The 21,175-nt window shown below is 28.5% G+C and overlaps 1 long non-coding RNA gene across 2 annotated transcripts in view; it reads right to left on the bottom strand.

Moving 5' to 3' along the window:
* LOC103580583 (uncharacterized) overlaps positions 1 to 21,175 on the bottom strand; it is a 31,154-nt gene that overhangs the window by 8,663 nt on the left and 1,316 nt on the right. Inside the window, exons 1-5 of one of the 2 annotated variants that reach the window (XR_549600.2) lie at positions 20,674 to 20,792; positions 18,483 to 18,759; positions 17,958 to 18,164; positions 11,603 to 11,871; positions 11,134 to 11,197 (exon numbers count right to left, since the gene is read on the bottom strand). This is a non-coding gene — a long non-coding RNA (uncharacterized LOC103580583). Of the gene's footprint in view, positions 1 to 11,133; positions 11,198 to 11,602; positions 11,872 to 17,957; positions 18,165 to 18,482; positions 18,760 to 20,673; positions 20,793 to 21,175 lie in introns of those variants that run through there. The other variant, XR_549599.3, reaches the window with a different exon arrangement.

Raw genomic sequence — 21,175 nt, 5'->3', positions numbered from 1 at the left:
AAATTTGCGTGAGTTCGTCTTGATTTCGACTTTAGTCTTTCTTAGTCACGATTTAAGACGACCAAGTCTAAATAAAGTTTTATTTTTGCAGGGTGATCAAATTTTTGGAGGGGGCTTTCTTGCCCTACCCTTGCCTATTTAGTAATGAGTGCATTTGATTCATGTTCAATTGAAAAATACGTAATTTATCTGTGTATAACACAGTTTCCATTTCTTAAATCTCTCATCAGTAGGAGTATTATGAATGTAATAAATATATTATTTGTTGTTCAACTAGTCTTAAATTAAACTGGTTTGTATTGAAAAGGCTGTATTTCATATAATCTTATAATAATAGAATAACAGCTATAATGATTCAAAGTTTATAAAGAATAGCGCAAATACATACACTTATGTAAAAAAATAAATAAATAAATACTAAAAGCAGACTTTGTTGACGTAGGCAACCATCTCAAAATTCTCTATATACGCATAGCCGCCATCAACACACATGGTTCTTTTTCTTTCGTGTATAAATCATTAATCTTCTTTTTTTCTCATACACTTAGATGTGGATTTAGAATTTGAGTCGCAAAGATCTTTTTGTATTCTTTTTATCTCACCATCCTATAGAGCATTGTGAGACGGGATCCTATAGGCTGAGTACGTGTAATCTGGTACAAAAGCCTAATACGAAGTAATCAACGGATATCTATCTATCATTCGTTGCTTCAAGTAATGAATAACCCTCTTGATATTTAATTATTTTTTTTTTTTTTAACTATGAAATAATTTTACATAAATTCTTAATAAACAAAAACTGCATTCTATACAGCATCCATATATTAAATTACATCAACGCTATTTTCGACGCAAGAATTTTTAAAAAAAGGCAGATGAAAACTATCATCAATTATCTGCACAAATAGTATTGAATATTGAAATCAATCTCTAATTGACAAATACTGTTTATTGTTTAGTCACTTTCAAAAATAATTTTGAATAATATAGTCGATCTTTTTGGTTCTGTATAAATAAGGTTACTCAACCAGTATATTTTTATGGTGGCTATATTTCTGGAAAACTTAGAAATATCCATGAAAAAACAGAGTTTCGTCCTCAAAACAAAAGACGGGATAACGAAAAAGTTTGTTATAATGACAAACATGGTTAGCTTATGGTAACAAATCAATTTGTTATAATAAAAAATGAAATTGTGTCGTAATTAAAAAGCCAATTCGTTATGAGAACACATGATACCCGGGAAAAAATGATCAGACTTGATCATGCCTATTCATGTATGATCAGGCCTGATCATACCTGCCCATGCCTGTTCATGTCTGAAGCCTTAAATACGCTCAGGCCTGATCATACCTGCCCATGCCTGTTCATATCTTTTCATGTCTGAAGCGTTAAATACGCTCAGGCCTAATCATATCTGTTCATGCCTGTTCATGTCTGATCCAGCCTGATATATGGGATTAAATTTCAAATCTTAGTTATAATTAAATATAACTAACTTAATTATAATTAAATATAGTTAACTTAGTTATAATTATATATATTTTTATGTACTTATAAATCAATAATTAATAAATTAGGTATAAAATTTTTTCGACTAAAAATCTATCATATATAAGATATAAAATTTTGTTGACCAAGAATCTATCACGTATAAGATTTTTATTACTTGAACTTCATATGAAACTTACTTTTTAAGTCTGTCTTAATCTCTTAGGTCAACGAGTAGCGGGTTAAACTTTCGAGCGCAAAGTCCACGGTTCAAATCCTGCACAAGCCCGGATTTTTTTTTTTTTTTATTTGTTATAGAAATGATTATATATAATTGTATATAGCTATAAATAATTATATATAATTATATAGGGCCATTTTTTTCCTATAATTTTTTTACCCGGATGGGCATGAACAGACCTGAACATGCCTGGCCAGGTCTGGTCAGACCCGGTCATTTTTCATATCTGATCGGACCTGAAAACTCATGCCTGTTCATATCTGATCAGATCTGATCATTTTTTCCCGGGTATTCATTATATCAATATCATCGTATTTCAATGGAGGCATTTATTACACTAACTAATCTTAGCTTGTGAGGATAAGAATTTTGTCAGTGCTACAAATTCATTTTGTTATTTTAACAAATCACTTTTTTTTACCGTAACACAGCAGTTTTGCTGCAGTTTTAAACCATTGCTAGGCGCAAAAAATGATTTGCTAGCGTTCCAAAAACATCGTAATCATAACGAATGTTTCGCTATCCGTATATTAAAGTCGAAATTTGTTACTGTAATTTATCTTATCTTGTGGTTACAAAAAATTGTTTTCCGTGTCAGGGAATTAAAAATATACTGGAAAAATCAGGAAAAAGTCAGGAAATTTCGTCACAAAGCTGGAAAAATTTTTACTTTCTTTGTTTTTGACTGAAAAAATCCGATAAATTTTTTGTTTTTGTCAAAACTGTTCAAAAAATGACGCGGCGCGAATGCGATAGTAATACCATATTGAAAAAAAATTAGTAGAAATTGATTTCAATAACGAAAGAATGGAGCAGTTAAAATGAAATAGGCTAAGAGAAAAAAAAAGTCTTAGTAGAACCCAATCGTCAGAATCTTCAAGCTATTAACATGCATATTGGTGCATATTGATAAGTTAAAAAACCAAAAACATTACAAGTCTACATAAGTATTAGACTAATAAGTTTCACTATTTATAGTTTATCTAATTAATATTCTTTAAAAAGTTCTTATTTATGAAACTTATTCTAGTAAAAAATGAAAAGTTATATTTTACTATAGAGAAAGTTATATAAAACCATGGATTAAAATAAAAAATAAAAAGTTATTCATTTAATACATAAAAAAAAACCTATGATCAATATTGACAAATAATAAAATAAAGTTTTATTTAACGACAATGATTGATTATTTATTGAACCGACTTACGCTCTTTTATTTTAAATTGAATATAAATATTTCCAAGGATTTGATATATCTATATAGTTTCAGAAAATTTTTTAATTATTTGACTGGAATACCTGGAAAAATCAGAAAATTATAATTTAAAAAATCTATGGTCCCCATAAATTTTTTAAAAAATAAACCATTTTTAATTTAAATATTATCAAGTGGATTTTTGCAATACATCTGAAGTAGTTTTACACTGGGAGTTCTTTTATCGTAAATTTATAAGAAAAAAAATCAAATTGATTTCGTACTATTTTTTACAAAACCAAAATTTTTCGAAAACGGTGAAAAAAAAAATTCAAAGCAATGCTCAAAGATAACTATGTAAAAAAATTGTTAAAAAAGTATTGACTATTCTAAACTTCAAAACGTGACACGACGAAAAACTTTTTTTGAATGTTCTTAAAACTTTTGAAAATTTAAGACAAAAATCAATATCCTTATATTATTAAGATATGCTAAAACGAAAAACGTTCAAAAATATTTCACGGTCAGTTTTTTCGGAACGTATTTTGGACTGAAAAATGTTAATTTGTACTATTAAGTCAATTGTTTTTTTCTGTGTACTTTCAGAAGTTTGAAAATCGTTCAAAAACGGTTCGTCATTGTGTCATATATTGAAGTTTAGAATAGTCAACACTTTTTTAACCTTTTTTCTACATGGGTATTTACAAAAGTAATTTGGGAATATTTAAAAAACATTTTAAAAGAAAGTTTTTTTATGAAATTTTTGAGGATATCCCGTTTTACTCCACCCCCCTATTTTAGTTTTAGTAATTTGGGTTTTCTTAACCACCCGGATAAAAAAATTTTCTTGACACAAAAAATTTTTACTCGCCCAACGAAAGTTTTTACTGAAACCAAAAAAATTTTGGCATTATGAATTGAAAACAATATTTTTCTTGGAGCAAGAAAAAATTTCTTGCATCGAGAAATCCTTTTCTTCTGTGCAGACTTATTTATAGATAATCTTCACATCAATAATACATGTGTCTAAAATGCATATATTTTTTTCTGATAAATCAAATAAATGAGTATTGAAATGGCGAAATCCTGGCTTTTAAGTATATAAGTCGAATGTTTTATAAAATATAGTTTAGATTACCAAAAACTATTTCTTGTGGAAATAAAATATATAAAAATAAAACAGTTAATTTTATCTTATTAGTGAAAGGAATAGATTATTAACCATCAATTATGAATGTTACACGCTTGGCAATAATAAATTATGACCTTTTAGCCAATATGGAGTTGTGTAATGTGTACTTATGCACATTGCTACGCATACATTTTATGTGAATGATTGACTAAGACAGAAACATCGACGCAAGATGTAATTATGTAGACTCATTTAAGCACTTTATTCACTTACTAATGAGATAAAATTACATCATATTTATTAATGTATGGCTGTTGAAGCATATATATATATATATATATATATAAATTTTATTGACAATAAAAAATAAAACCCTACAAAAACTTATTATTGCTAAAAAAAAGAAAAAATATATATAAGGCAAACTCATTCACAAATTAATAATATGCACAACTTTTAAATTCATGTGACATAAAAAAAATTCTTTGAAATGTTAATAAATGTATATATAAAAGAAAAAAAAAAACATCTATTGATACTATACGTTCTGGCATTTATTGGATTTTCAAATAGTTATGCGTCTCTTTGCAAGCAAAACTATAAAAGTTAACGCAATGTTACTGCATAATAACTATCACAGTATCAAATAAGAAATCTATCTTATAGAGTAAAACGAATTCCTTATAAATCTAGAAATTACAACCCCACACTATAATACTTCATATAAATCGTTTAAGTTTTATTAAATGAGACATAAAAATAAAATTTTACAGTTTCATAGCGCAAAATGTATTTCTTCTTTCTTAATTTTTACTTAAAAAATTTCTACACAGAAAATAAATAAATTCATTATTTCAAACTGTTAATTTTGTTGTTTCATATATCACATAAATAAAAATTACATTTTACTTCAGTAGAAATTCTAATAGTTGTTTTGAATATTATTATTATCAATTTATCTACATCAGTATAGTAGAGATCTGGATTTTTGTCTGCTGAATAGTAGGCTCGAACCGTCGATTTTTGGCGGATGAGAAGTATGATTCCTGTGCCTTAGTTAACTTGGTGACCAAGTGCGTTGAAATCGCGAAAGTTATTCTTGTATTTAAGTCATACATCTACATGCATAAAAAATTACAGAGTTAAACTGTAAAAATTGCTAAAGTTAAGAACACTGTACAAACTAATGCAGCTACACAGAGAAATTATTCTAGTTTGAAATGCTATGATGTCATAGTAAAGCCAGACTGTGTTGGCCATTTGGCGAAAATTGAAATAAATACATGCAAAAACTACTATGACCATAGTAAATAATGCAATGGTTATAGTAATTTGTGACATAATTAGGGGTATATGCGAATCTTGTTCGAATTGAATCGAATGGTTAGATATTCGATTCGAATATCGAATAGTTTCAAGGATTCGATTGGTTCGAAATTTTTCCGAATCTTCGGTAAATCATATTTTTGCATTTGAGAAATTTAGTATTCATGGTTTTATTAAATTAAAAAACTATTATATTATTATATTTGTACCTGGAATCAGTCCATATAGTCATAAATTCAATGAACGTGAGATTTAAAAAAGTTCGAATCTTTCGAGCTATTCGAACCTTTCGAACTATTAAAATCATTCGAAATATTCGAAAATTCCGACCTATTCGAATATTTCGAATTATTCAAACATTTTGAATCTTCGAGGCGAATCTCGAATATATAAGCTAATGTCTTATGGATTGTGAAAAAACACACATTGAAATTCGTCAAGAGTACCAGAATCAGTAGGAATTATCTATTGTGGTAGTTGTAGTTAGTGATTCCAGTGGTTAATTACTTACTAAGTATGATAGTGGTTACCGACCACCAATCAGTAGTCTTATCATTAATTTTTTTTTGTATAATCTGTAGTAGACGTAATAGTTCCTATCTGTAATCCTCGGTGACAATCGGTATTGTACCTTGCAGTTGCCTACACATACCTTCTATAGTCATCTCCCTTAACTGGACTAGTCACACTATGTAAAAAAGTGTATGTCAAAACATCGGCTGCTTAATATCCTTGGATTTAATTAGCCATTATCAATTAGCGCCCTAGCATCCATACTTGTCTCACTCTGTAGTGATAACAATATGTAATTATACTGTAATTATTAGCGGAATGATGTTCCGTAATCTTATTATTATATTTAAAGATGGCTATTAATATATCTTCTTTTGTGTTTAATAACATTGTATTTTATATGCCGGTTATCACTTATATACTATTATGTAATTCATTGAGCGACTGTTACGCTGTAAAAAATTTGCGGAGTGAACGTGGATAAAATCTGGAGTGAATGAGGAGAGGCTTATTAATTCATGACACAACAATCTAAACTCACACACTGTAAATCGAAGTGTTCTTATTTAAAACACCTAAGTGTTTAGTTGCCATTTAAATACATTGTAGTCATTTTCTAAATGTTTGCAAGTGTGTAGAAAGTGACCACAATGTATTTAAATAACTAAACACTTAAGTGTTTAAAGTTTAAACACTTCGATTTACAGTGCAACAGCTTGAGAACTGAATAACGAAATAATATTTCATTAATTAAAATATATATTGAATATAACAATTAATTCCGTCATTCCACGAAAACAATAACTTCTGGGTACAGCAATATAATTATTTGTATGTCGTGATTCGTTTTGTTTTAAATTCTTATATATTTTTTTAAACTTTTATTTGATATTGTTCTAAAGATACTCTGTTATTTTTTTTTTCAATGTTGATGAATTTTCTGAATCGAATTTTATTTATTTCATATAATTTTCCTTATCGATCGCAATTGACGAACTTTCAAATTGATCGATTTGATAAAAGAGCAGGATTTCCGCCTTGTCAACGAAGTTCACGCTTGACAATTTTTTAACGCTTGGTACATGATAATTTTGTTAAATTTTATTGTATTATAAAATGTCGCATCTAATTTAATAAACACTTTTTGAGATTATTTATTGAATTTTTTGATCAAGAGTTCATATGCCACTTGAATACAATTTATTTTACAAATTTACTGTTACATACTATCCGCTGAATAACGGCTTACTTCATTTTACAATATTACGAAAAATCTTGGATATAGTATACTATATGTATAATATCTTAAAATTAAACTAATAGCCTAATATAAAATGCTTGAATAATTTATTTACCTGGGTCAAAAATAAAACTTGATTCAGACTCGCTTTACCTTATTATTATGTTGAAGTTATCGTTTTGCCGACGATTTTTCGATAAGATCTCTACTTTTTCGACTTGAATTAATTTTTTTCAACTTTTTTAATTTTTTTCATCTTAGTTTCAACTACTTTTATCTTATTTGTATTTTTTGATCTTAGTTTAAACTTATCTGTCTTTAAATCGAGCACGATAGTCATTCATCTTACTTTTGATTTGCTGAACCAAGTCAAAAAAAAGTTATTTATTTGCCTTACTTTCGCCTTAATATATAAAAATTATTTCACGTTAGTTTTGACTTTTTCGCCTTATAATTTAAGTCGAATAAGTCTAAATCAAGTCAATTTCGATTTGATTTACTTTTTCACCTTATATTCTGAGTCGAATAAGTCTAAACCAAGTCAATTTCGACATGATTTCAACTTTTTCATCTTTAATCGTGACCAAGTAACCCAGTTAAGTCTAAGCCACGGCGGAAATTCAATGTATTTCATATCTCCGTAAAAAAAAGTCAACTTTCGACTTGGTAAACCAAGTCTATATCAAGTTTTCTTTTTAACCTGGACACTCTCAGTCAATTTATTTGATCTTGTTATCATTAATAATTATTGAGACCATTGTAGCTCTGTATGCACCACACAAACCTCTCTAGAACCGAATTTGTCGCCTCTTTTCAAACAAATTCGGATCTACAGGGTAGATGTAGAACATTAACTGGGCCTTTATTTTAAAATATAATAATTATTTTTCAAATATTACAATAATCTGTTTTTATCCGCTTCGTTCTCAGCCCAGTATCATAAATTACACTAAAAAAAAATTGTTTCCACCGGTATACAGCATGAGTGCAATGAAGATGACTACGATTTTGAATTTTCTACTCAGAAAACTGAAAATTTTCGAAAAAATAAGTTATTAGTATCAGCTTGATTTTTACAAGTGTGTTTTTGTTATACTTTTCTAAAATACACTGTAAAGAAATTGCGGACGACTGTTTATTTATTTAATCCTCTCGAAGTGAAATCCACTCAGAAAGGGAGCTTAGTTTAGTATTAAAATTCCGAATAGAAGTGAATGCAAAATAAAGAAAAATCAAGATTACTCAGAAATCACTCAGCTGAGAAAGATAAAGTTCCGATTTACTTCGTCTACGAAGTGAATTATTTGCCTTTTTTTGTTTTTATCCAGACCAAAATCAGACTTTATTTGTCTATTATTGTTTTTTACGGTTAAACGGTTTAAATTTCCAGAATTTCAGAACTTTGATCGCACCTGATTATCCTGAAATTGAAAATAAAATATACTTGGGTCAAAAATAAAACTTGGTGTAGACTTAGTTTACTAAGTCGGAATTTAGAACCGATTTTCAGGCGACGAACTCGACTTTGGTTTATGGAGATATGAAATGCATTGATTTTTCGCATTGGTTTCGACTCTAGTGGCTTACTTAGTCACGATTTAAGACGAAAAAATTGGGATCATCGAAATTGACTTGGTTTCATTGACGCCCTACTTTTAATCAGGATCGCCGTCTAAAAAAATCTATAGAAAATCAATCGAAAATCTAGACTCAGGGCTCGGTGTTGTGAAAAAAATTTTTTTTCATTCGCTTTCGTATGCTAGCGTTTTCTAGAATCCGTGAAAACACATTTCACACAACAAAAAAAATGCTTGCTTTTGACTTGATTGAACAAGATTGAAGTAAGGCGAATAAATATCTTTTTTTCGACTTGATTGAGCAAGTCAAAAGTAAGGTCAATGACTGTCGTGCTCGAACTGAAGACGAATAAGTTCAAACTAAGATAAAAAAATACGAATAAGTTCAAACTAAGATGAAAAAAGCTCTAAAAGTTGACAGAAATTTAACTTAAGTCGAAAAAGTCAAGATATTATCGGGTAATCGTCAGCAAATCGCAAACCTTCAAAAGAAAGTAAAGTGAAGTGAAGTAGACCTGAACCAAGTTATATTCTTGACCTGGGTACTGTGAAAGTACTTTATTAAGTGGGAGAACTTTTTTAACTTCTGCTAAGAAAATTGAAAATTTTCAAAAATTCGGGAAGTTATTGGTTTCGGTCCGATTTTCGAAAACCTAATTTCTATCAGGTTTTGACGTTTTGAGGTTTTAGGAAGCTATCCTGACTAATTTCGCGATGATGTTCGAGTGTATGTATATACGTACGTATGTATGTAAATATCTATAACTTTTGAACGAATGAACCGATTTTGATAGTTATGCTGTCATTCGACGCGGCTTTCTTTCAATTTTTTCTCAATGGATCGATTTCAAAATTTCTCGAAGAGCTCGAAAATAGATTCACAACAATTTTTCGAGCTTACGGAGCTCGAAAAGAGCCGGAAGTTTTGGAGCTGGCTCGCAGGGTCAACTAATAGACCGATTTTTTTTTTAGCGTTGGGTGATTGTGAATAACTCGCTGAATTTTGAGTTTTTTGGTCCAAAAATTTTATCTCATATTCATTATATATCCACAAATATATCCTTAAAACATTAAAATATTGCATGCAGTAGTTCTCTTTAGAAAAATTATCATAAATCGTCTGTTTTCAGGCAGTCACACTAGTGGTCTCCCTTAACATGTGTAGAATACGCTAGTAAAGTGATTTCATCAAATTCGAAGTCGTTATAAAGATACAGCAGAGTTAGAAGAAGCAGATATTTGAAGCTTTGATGAGTTGTGACAGGAGTCTGGGCCTATTGTGAGAAGTAATAAAAGCCGGAATTAAAGCAAGAGTAGAGCAATCCACTTTAAAAGACTTTCGAGAAGAAGAGGAAGGAGTACTCTTTAGACCAGGCATCGCAGAACGATGGTAAGTAAGGATTCTTATAGTTTTAACCGAACTTGAAACTCTAAACGCGTTTTTTTCAAAATGGTGTTTTTTAAACTTTCCTTCATCATATCTTGAGAATGGTTTCATCGATTTGTTTGAAATTTCTATGGTAGGCTCAACACAGGTAGACGCACGATCTAGAATCATCTGTAAGTTCTGAGTATTTCTATTTTTTCGTAACGGAAAAATAAAAAAAACATGAAATTTAAAACTTTTCTTTCAGAAGTCTGCCAAAAATCCAATTTTCAATATTTAAAAATGGTTTGCCGATGTGCCAAAATCGTCGAGGAAGTGAGCATACTTTTTATCGAGGAAGGTGTCTTCAGAGTGGTACAACTTACGTTGGAACGCAGATTTTTCTCTGAATTTTGATTTACATAGTCTTGAAAAATTAATAAATAAATGATAAAAAAACTTAAAGTTCGATTTTTTCATTGATCGTCAAAAACAAAATTCCCGAAAAACTCTTAAAAATAGGCCGTCACACGGGGGAGCTCCCTTAATGATGAAAAATGAAAAATCTATTTCTTTAACTTCATAAGCGTGAAAGTTCTTATGACCAGCTGCTTATAATTTTTGTAAATTATTTCTCGTGAATATATGTTAAGGGACCTCGTCATTATTTCCGTACTCAATATAAATATCAAAATCTAAAAGACCGAGCCACATAACTTTGTATAGGTAATTTACTCTGGGTGTTTTACTACGATTGTTTTTTGCCGAATTTTTTTATAATAAATATTTTCCAATACCCTACCGTTAAAATCCACGCCGAAGGGGGGTGCACGAAAAAAAAACAGGTGCTGCAACAGGATCTTGTCCTGTTGCTCCCACAGTATGTGTCTTGTTGCAGTTACATAAAAATCCTGTTGCTCCCACAGGACTGCGCCCTGTTGTAGCACTTATTTTTATTTTCCGTGTGAATAAATAAAAAATTATCAACTTTACGTTCACTCCGCAAATTTTTTACAGTGTATAATTATCATAATACAACATTGAATTCTTACCACAATCATTATTTTTTAGAATGTAGTCAACATTCTAATATAGTTTTCCCACTTTTTTTATAGTCTAAAACAAAAAAAAAAGTTAATTAAACTTATCCAATACTTTCGCTTTATAAATACACTGAGAAGACAATTTGTTTAAACCAAAAATAGATTTATTCATATGAGGCAAAGATATGGTTGAATGAAAACATTTATTTAAATGAATTGAATAAAGACTTGCTTATAGTTAAGAAATTTTTATTTGGATGGTGGCGACCATAGCGCCGCAAGCTGCAGTGTAATTTTTTTCAACAAAATTTGTTTACTGAACGATTTCTTCAAGTATTAATGTTAAACAAAGTTGATTAATATCAAATGAATATTTCTCAATAGTTTCAAACAAATCTATTCATTTAAATTGAATATTCTGTTTTCTCAGTGTATTATGTGCCTGAATTTTATTCAAAAATATTGTAAAGATTCATACTCATAAATCATTTTTGAACATAAGTGATTTAAAACGAGGACTATCTCAACAGTATATATATCATTTCACTTGCACTATCGTTGACAGCATTCGATTGACTTTGAATCTAAGATCAACCTATTGTTAACGGGTCAAACATGACGCAGCTCATCCTGCCAATTCATGTGCGCTCCTTTATAGCGGTATTATTCTTTCGTTCTTGTATTCATGTTTACGCTCGTGACTTTGCTGTTTTTTAGATCATCCAGTTATAGTGTCTTTTACATTCACTGAAAATTCGAAAAAGATTATCAATTTTTTAACATTTGTCAATTTTTATTTTTACAATATCAAATGTAAAAACGTAGACTCATTAGCTGAGATGTTTTGTCCAAATCTACGTGATTCTTAAAGAATAATCGTACATACATAGAAGTTAAAACTTGAATGTTTCATGAAATACATAGTTTTTTTTGAGCTCGAAAAGCTTTAAATAACTAACGTACTTAAAAGTATTTTCAGGCTCAAAGAGCTCGAAAATGTATTCACAATAATGTTTTCGAGCTCAAGGAGCTTGAAAACAACGGAAAGTTTTGGGGCTGGCTTACAGGGTTAACCGTTTTCCAGATTTTTAGGTAGATTTCTTTAGAAATCGGCCTATTGCAATGGGTCTCATGATCGAATTATCAAAGAATTTTGCCACCATATATCTTATTTTACCTAGTAGAGTCAAAAAATACCATCCGCTCAAAAATTTATATATGTATGTATGTATGTATATATATATATATATATATATATATATATATATATACATATATATATATATATATATACAATATAACGCGCCTTGTCATCACGATAGCGCCCGCAATTCTTAACGGATCTTAATGAAATTTTATACACTTATTTATTGGACAATAACCTTGATCCAGTTCAAAGATGAGCCCGATCGGTCGATTAGTTTGGAAGTTGTGGGTCTTAGAATTTTTTTCTGATTTTCATAAAAATTAATTTTCTGGCTTTATCCTAAAATAACTTTTGAACCGAAAATGATAGCTCAATTCTGTAAAAAGTATCTCCGAATTTGAACGATTAGCTTTAATTTTCACTGTAATACTTGATTTTTTTAAACATTTTTTCTAACAATTTGATGAAATCGAAAATTTCAAAAAAAATAAAAAAGCTTATTTTTGCAGCTTAGTCTTCTAATAACTTCTGAATAATAAGGCATAACCCATCTCCTTAAAATTCATGTTGAAGCTTACAAAATAAGTATTAATTACACTATTGTAGCTTTATTGTATTTACATATATAAGAAATCTACCTTTCCATTCCGGGTAAGGGTGGATGGCTCTTTTTTTCAATATGTTATAGTCCATGTTGAAAAACGCATCTAAGTACCCGTTAGATTTATATTTTAACTCCTCAAAGCTTTATTAATTCTTAAAGATTATAGCTAAAATTGTTGAATGTCTATAACTATTTGAAAAATCTAATAATGATTTCCCAGATAAAAAAATTAGATCTGTTATAAAATAAATGATAAATTCAAATATTTTTTCTTTAATTCAAGTTTATAAATCATATTTATTTTATATAGAAATTTAATCTGTGTTTATCCGTACTAGTCATTATCCAGGCCAAAATCAGATTTATTTTCGTATGATATTTAGTCTGTTTTAAATCGGGTTTACACTAAAAACAAACTTTTTTATTATAATTATTAGTCTGTGTTCAATTGTTTTTAAGGACAAAAACAGACTTTATTTGCTATAATTTTTAGTCTGTGTTCAATTTTTAAGGACAGAAACAGACTTTTTATAAATATAAATAATAATAATAATAATCTAGATTTATTAATTTATTTTAATTTTCTTGGTATTTGAAACATGCTAATGTGCTTCTGTAATAAGATGACACACGGAGAAAAATGTTGGCTCGAAACCTACCAATTTTTACAATGCTGTCGACCAAACTTAAAACAGGAAGTAAAGCATAAAAAAAATTATTATGCTCTTATAAAAAATGATTATGCTGTATCACAATACTTATTATGCCCGAGAAACTTATCGATAAGCTTTAATATCAATTACTTTTATACCTTGAAATAAATTTGATGCAGATAATAATTTCTTACAATAGTATAGTAATTTTTTAGATGCTTTACTTTCTGTTTCAAGTTTGGTCGACAGCATTGTAAAAATTGGTAGATTTTGAGCCAAAATTTTTCTCCGTGGCACAAGAATTCTGATGTTTTGTAATGCCAACATATTCTCGATTATATCCAGTAAATAAGAAAAATTTCTTGACATTTTAAGAGTTGTTTTATCCTTTTATTCAATGCTATAAATATTCAGTCAAGGCAACTAAAAATTAAGCAGTCAAATTCTCATTAACTGCCGACATCTTTAATAAAAGATACTAAATAAATAGTAAACAAAACTTAATCAATTCTGCAGCTTAATATTTTTTTTATAAATATTGCCTATGAATAAAAATTTTTTAAGTTCATGATTTAATCTAGTTTTGTCCTTGTAAATTTTTATAACTATAATTTTTTAAAGTCTAAGAATTAATCTACTTTGGTCTGCTCGTAACGCAATTGTTTTTTAAAATACCAGCTCTAAAACAGCTTAAAATTTTTGTAAAAGACCAAAGCAGATCAAATAGTCGAACTAAACTAAAATCAGATCAAATTTTTCGGTTCGGGTTAAACATAGCGATACTTATTTTCTTAAAAAGTGACAGTCATTCAAAAATTTTTAATTGGAAATAACATAAAAAATTAGCTACGTCAAAATGGTCAGTTTCATGCCCAAGACGATTTGACGTAGAACGACCCATATATAGATAAATTTAATTCTAATTTTTCAGCATAAAATGAATTAGTAAAAAAACTAATTGTGCAGAAAAGCTGTCATTTATGAACATCATTAAATATTTAGCTGATTATCTGAAATTGTATACTTCTTAAACTAAAGTTAAGCCGATTTGAAAAATTTGTAATGAGATATACCTGTTTTGTAAAACATGAAGAAAGCTACTTAAAAAGGAATATACATAATCTGGTTAGAACGGTCACGTTAATCCATCACTTAAATCTGTGAAAGTGTCAAAATCCTTAGTTGCATGTCAACACAAATTTCACTCAATGTATTAGGAATTTAACTCTTTGACCTTCATCAACCTTTTTCAAAGTGTTTGCATTGCAATAAACATGAAATAAGCTGTTTTTGAAATATTACTCGATTCTTGGTATTAAAGCTTGTAAAAGCAACTATTATCCCTGATTACATCAAACGATTTACTCAATGATGAATGTATATCTATTTATATAGTATTAACATTGAATCGATTCGAATTGTTTACAAGAAAGTCTACAATGATCAGTCCTAATTATATCGGCGACGTAGTAATTAAAATATTCCATTTTAATTTCAATTGTTTATTAACTACTTTACTAGTATTTTTAAATATTTGTATCACTGTGCCTCGAGATATTTTATATGTTTATGTAGGAGTGTATTTCTGTGTAAACTAAATAATATAGGGGAGGGGCGAATCGGGGTATTAATGAAATATCAAGTTTTCGGGTATTCAATTACGTTAAATCTTTTTTTTAAATGATGTCCAAAGTCATTGGAAAAAATTTTTAACTTTCGTTAAAAAAATAATTTTCATTTTTTGGGGGCAAAATGTGGTACCCCGTAAAAGATGTAAAAAAAAAAATTTCTGATCCAATTTGATTCAATTTTCTTATAAGTAATTTACATAACAAAAAATTACATTTCACATAATTATTGGATGCAAAGAAAGAAAAAAAATTTTTATAGTTTTTACCATAAAATAAAAGTCATTAAGATTTTTCGACGGACACTTTAAATTTTTGAAAAGTTTGACTTCCTATAGTATACTTCAGGTTGTTAATTTTTTATTTGTTAATAACTATTTATGATGAACTTTAAAGTAAAAGATTTAGGTTACTTTCAATTTCAAAGAAGATATTTTAAAAAAAGACATTAAATATTGTTTAAAGTAATAAATTAAAAAGTTATTAAAAGTTAATTAAATTTCAAAAATTCAACAATTGTAGGGTTGGGAGGGGCAAAGTGGGTCCGACTAAAATTTGGAAGGCTTAAAAAATTTGGGGGCAAAGTGGACATCCTGAAATTTGCTATAAACAGGGCTCATAATAAGTAACCTTTACTTTTTGACGACTATTCATTTATTACTTATTAGCTTATTTATGTCGTAAAAAATTACTTATCAAGGAAGGGTGGGGCAGAGCGGTCTCCCTAACCCAATTATTTCTTTTTGTGGCTTTCAACCATCAGATCACTTTAATTTTTTCCTATTTCGAACAAATTTATGGAAATTTTGCCAAATTTCTGAAAAATAAAAATTTCTTTGTGGGGCAGAAAGGCCCCCCTCCAAAAAATGATAAACTTTTTTTTTCTTTTAAATTTTTTTCATTATTAAGAATGTTTTTATTTTTCTTGACGACTATTTTTGATTTTATATCACTCAAAAAAATTTGTAAGGTGTAATAAATCATTCCTCCTCAATGAGCTTGATAACTAATTGTTATTCAATAAAAATAAAAAAAAATATTCTATACTTCTTGTCATTATTTTAAACCCAAAAAACGTGTTTTTTGATTTTTTAGATTACAGATCATTTTGCATTATTTAAAAAATTTTATCAATTACAAAATAAATTATTATTTTCGAATATTTCTAGTGGCCCAATTCGCGCCAGCTATAGAAAATCAGCCGAAAAATAGATTAGTATATTAAATTTTTTATAATTTGACCATAAAAACTTAAAAGAATTATTTTTTCAGAATTTTCAGCCGGTCTATTTTGGCCCAGGTTTTATCCGTAGGACTAAAAATGCACAAATGTATCGGATTTATAGTAATTATACAAAAAACAAAAAAATTTTTTTTGATCAAAATTTTAGGGGGGCCGCTCTGCATCAAGGGGCCCAATTTTCACACTGGCCGTATGGAATCCATGATTCGACTGATTCAGAGTATAATTTTTCGCAGAAAATACAAGTACTATCGTCAACAGCATGAAAATGAAGGTAATTATATGGAAGTGGGGCTGCCTACGTTTTTTGCGATAAAAAAAGAAAGTATTTGAGATACAGACTTCGTTTTGGTGCCATTTTTTCCAGCTTTTCGGCGGATTTATGAGAGCGTATTGACATTTATCCAAAAAACTTAGATAACATATTTTTTTTTTCACTTTTTTATTGAAAGTTTTTTTAGTTTTTCAATGGTATTCCATCCAAAACTATTTTCTGGGTTATTATCATATTTTTTTTCGTAAAGTACATTAAAAACTGAAGAAAATGGCGCCAAGACCATTTCGATATCTTAATTTGGACGGATTTTAGAAAACATCAAAAATGAGCTTTTTTTTTTTACTTTTTACATAAATTAGGTCTGAAAAATTTTTTATTTTTTTTTTTTTACTATTTTTTTTTCTGTATTATAATAATTTTTTTTCTTTTTTTTAGATATGAAGATTGAAAAAAATTTTTATTTTAAAATACTCAAATACTTTTTTTTTTATCGCAAAAAACGTAGGCAGCCCCACTTCTATATAATTACCAAAATGAACTGAAAAAAAGTAAAGCAAATGAAGAACAATTTTATGACAAAATTTTTGGAGGGGGCCTACTTTGCCCCATATTTTAAAATTCGTAATTTATTATGAATACAGCTTATTCATAATATAATAGAAATGAAGAATTAAAAAAAAAGTAAAACGAGTAATAAATTTGTCTTACATAATTCTTTTAGATGAGGGCTCACTTTGTCCCTAATTTTCGATTTTTCAATTTTAATGGACACAGCTTATCAATGTTAAATAACAAACAAGGGCCTATGAAGTAGTGTAACGAGTAATAAAAAAGTAAAGATAATTCCGTTTCGAGCTTACGGGGCCCACTTTGCCCCAGCCTCCCTTAAATATTTTCGAATTGATTATTGAAATACATCTGAAGTAATTTGAAACTGGAAATTCTTTTATTGCAAATTGATAAAAAAAAAGCAAATGCATTTCATACTATTTTTTTACTGGAACAAAATTTTTTTAAAAACAGTAAAAAATAAATCAAAGAATGCTCAATCATATCTACAAAAGTGATTTTGGAATGTTTAAAAATCAAACGTCTTTCATGAAATTTTTGGGAGTACACTGTTTTGCTCTTATGATTAAAAAAAATTGAATTTACAAAAAACTCGTTTAATAAATATATCTTCTATTACTTTGAAGGGATAAAAAATTATTAACTGGAATTATGATGTAAGTGACTTTTAGATTTTTCATTATAAATATGTTGAATGTAATATACATGTACCGTATTATTGATCGGCCTTCGTCCACATAGCGCCATCATTCTAGATTAAATAAAATGATGCTGACGCTGAGCAACTGGGATGCTACCATTCTATTCACCATTTAAATATGATTTGATTTCCCAAACTTTCAAATTCATTTCTCCGTTTATTTTTCACTTTGCGCTTCCATTGATGGTTTTTTCTGGTTCTTGAATCTCTGCGTTTAACTACAAAAAGGTGAGAATTGCATTAAACATGACAATTGACTTGTTTATTATCCATATTAGAATAAGTATTATGTATCAAATATCGTAGTCTGACATATAATTACTTTTCATAGCTTGTTGACAATATTAATTGCAAAATAATATAAAACAATAAAGGAAAAGTATTATCTCAGATTGAGTATTTTTGTTAAATATTAAAATATCAGTGTATACATATATATGTGTGTATATATAGATATGTGTAAAGCTAAGTCATATTTTCACAACACAAACTTGTTACGGATTACCGGTTTTGCGATGTTATTTAAATTTATATACCTGGTGAATTTATCGATGGTTTTCGCAATGACTGACGTTAAACCATAGTAACTTTTTTCATTGATATAAATCAGTAGATTTGTACACCATCATAGAATTCATCCTCGAACACACTTAAAAAACTTTATTCGGGCGCAACACATCGCCGTTACCGACGAATAAACCAATAAACGGAACAGCCATCTGCTTACCAGCCGGCATCATTCTGTTCCCTTTCTCTTCTCACCCGTAGTTATAAAATCCCCTACTGGCCCTTCATGTTAGTTTTATGGCGTCTCTAAAATGAAATTCACGAAAATCAGCTCATTCCAATAATAATACATACGAATAATTTTGTTGTATTCTATAAACACCGAGATAAACTCGAATCTACAATTATAAATAGTTTATATTCTACTTCATTTTTAATGAAAAGAGGAGTATAGTTTTGTTGTAAATTTTTAACTTCATTTGTTTATTTCAATACACAGAAAAAAAGAATTTCTCGGTGAAAAAAATGTTTTACACTACAAATTGAAGACAATCATTTTCTCAAGACAAGAAAATTTGTTGATGCAAGAATTTTTTTCTTGGCTCAAAAAATTTTTCTTACATCAGTTAATAATTGTTCACTTTTGAATTTTTTCAAAGTTCCAAAAACGTTCACCTTAAAATTCAAAATTGTCTCAATTTTGGAAGCTCGCTGTCATGAATGTTTTTGGAGCAAATTTTTTTTAACCGGGGTATCATATATGGCATAAATAAAAATAAATATTATTTGATATATTGTTTAATATATTACATTATAATATTCAAATATTTTTCAAATTAATTTAATGCATCATTTTCGAATAAAAAGGAAATGTGTTGCAAAATTTAAATTTAGTGAAAAATAGTTTTTTAAAAATTTATGAATTATGTCCTTTGAGAACATTGATGACCATAAGAATTTTAAGTTGATTTAGAATGTCGATGATATGAAAATTCATATCAGTTCTAGTTGAAGTGAAGCTGGGCGGCATTCAAGGTCATTAATTTTTTCCGGTCTCGATTAGAGCGGAATCAGAGTCGAACTACGTTACTTGAGGCTATAAAAACTACTACCCGAAACATTTTATATAAAAATTTATACCGTATTAAATAATAACATAATAATAATATATATATTGCACAGTACAATCTGATAATAAGGGATTTCAAACTCTTTGCTCATTCCCACGTAAATTGAAATTTTCTCTGTAATTATATACGAGACAAAAATATCGCTCATAAGTAGATTGTACTGTACAATAAAATTACTTAATTGTCTTGTCACTTTTAATTTCCATGTGACTAAGGCAAATGAAAACGATCTTCCCATACGGTTAGTATATGAGAACCTTGAAATTACTTAGAGTGGGGATCTACCATCCGTAACGCAGACAGAAAAAAAAATGGGAGCCGTATCATGTCTCCCATGGACGAATCTATGACGTCATTTACTGCGGAAATATACATCAATTTATACATTTAGCATTGTCAACCAACATGTCAAGTATGTAAGTTTTTTTTTTCTTTGTATTTTTTTTTAAGCCAGCGCTCTTTCATTTATTTTAGCACAATGTGTCATTAATAAACCTAGTTTGAAAGTCGAAAAATATGTGCAATATATGCATACTTGAATCATTCTTCAACTAATATATATTAACTTCGTTAATGATATATGTGTTGTGCGTACAAATTAATTTATAAGTCATTTTTATATATAGTAAAGGTGTTACTTTAAAAGTTTAAATTGTTCTACTATTTAACACTTTAACAGTGTTACTAAGTATACGTTGATGCAAAATGAAAATAATTTCTTTAACAAACCTAAGTGACACATAAAAAAAAAAAAAACAATTTTTCGTTTAAAATTAGCTGGCAATCAGTTATGTAATCAAGTTTCAACTCAAATGTAATACAAAGTCCAAAATTTTGGTTCTGCCACTTGGGGCTTTATATCGACCAATGGGATTTTAAATGATAAAGGTTTCGATAATCTTGTTATATATTATAAGCATTTACTTGACAATAATCTATATATGAATATATATTACATATAAAGGTAAAATACCCAGTACCTGAACAGGTACTGGGTCTCTTACCTCATGTTTAAAAAAAATTAATTGAGCTATTGTTAATTTTTATTTTGTGTATTTTTCATTAGAAAGAAATAAAAATGTTATCATACCTGTAGACATATATTAGATTATTAAATGAGCATCAGATTTAATGAGATGGTAGTAGATTTTTAAAGATCATGTCCAATTTTATAATTGTTTCAATCTAAAACCATCTTTATTTTTATCCCTTTACCAGATTCGCTGATTCGTCAGTTCATTTACCGTAAGCAGAAAAAAAAAAGTTATTATTGTTAGATTAAACGCTTGCTCAACAATTACCTATGCTGCTAAATTTTCAGATTTCAATAATATATATTCAGTTTTCGATTAAAATAATTAACATATTTAAGTAAGTGCACAAAAAATAGTATACAACTATTATAATAGCATTTTTCATTAAAATGGTTCATCTAGTAAATAATACACTGTAAAAAAAGCGGTGTTAAAAATGGACTCTATTTAACATTACGCAGTGTTAAAATGAAATAACACCGGTGTAGGTGGTATAATTTAGCAGTGTTAAATCGGTGTAAAAAAATGTATTACCTATAGAAAAATATAAAAATTTAA

This window comes from Microplitis demolitor, chromosome 3 (genome assembly GCF_026212275.2).
Source record: "Microplitis demolitor isolate Queensland-Clemson2020A chromosome 3, iyMicDemo2.1a, whole genome shotgun sequence".
Classification (NCBI taxonomy): Eukaryota; Metazoa; Arthropoda; class Insecta; order Hymenoptera; family Braconidae; genus Microplitis; species Microplitis demolitor.
This window is presented reverse-complemented; position numbering and strand designations above follow the sequence as displayed.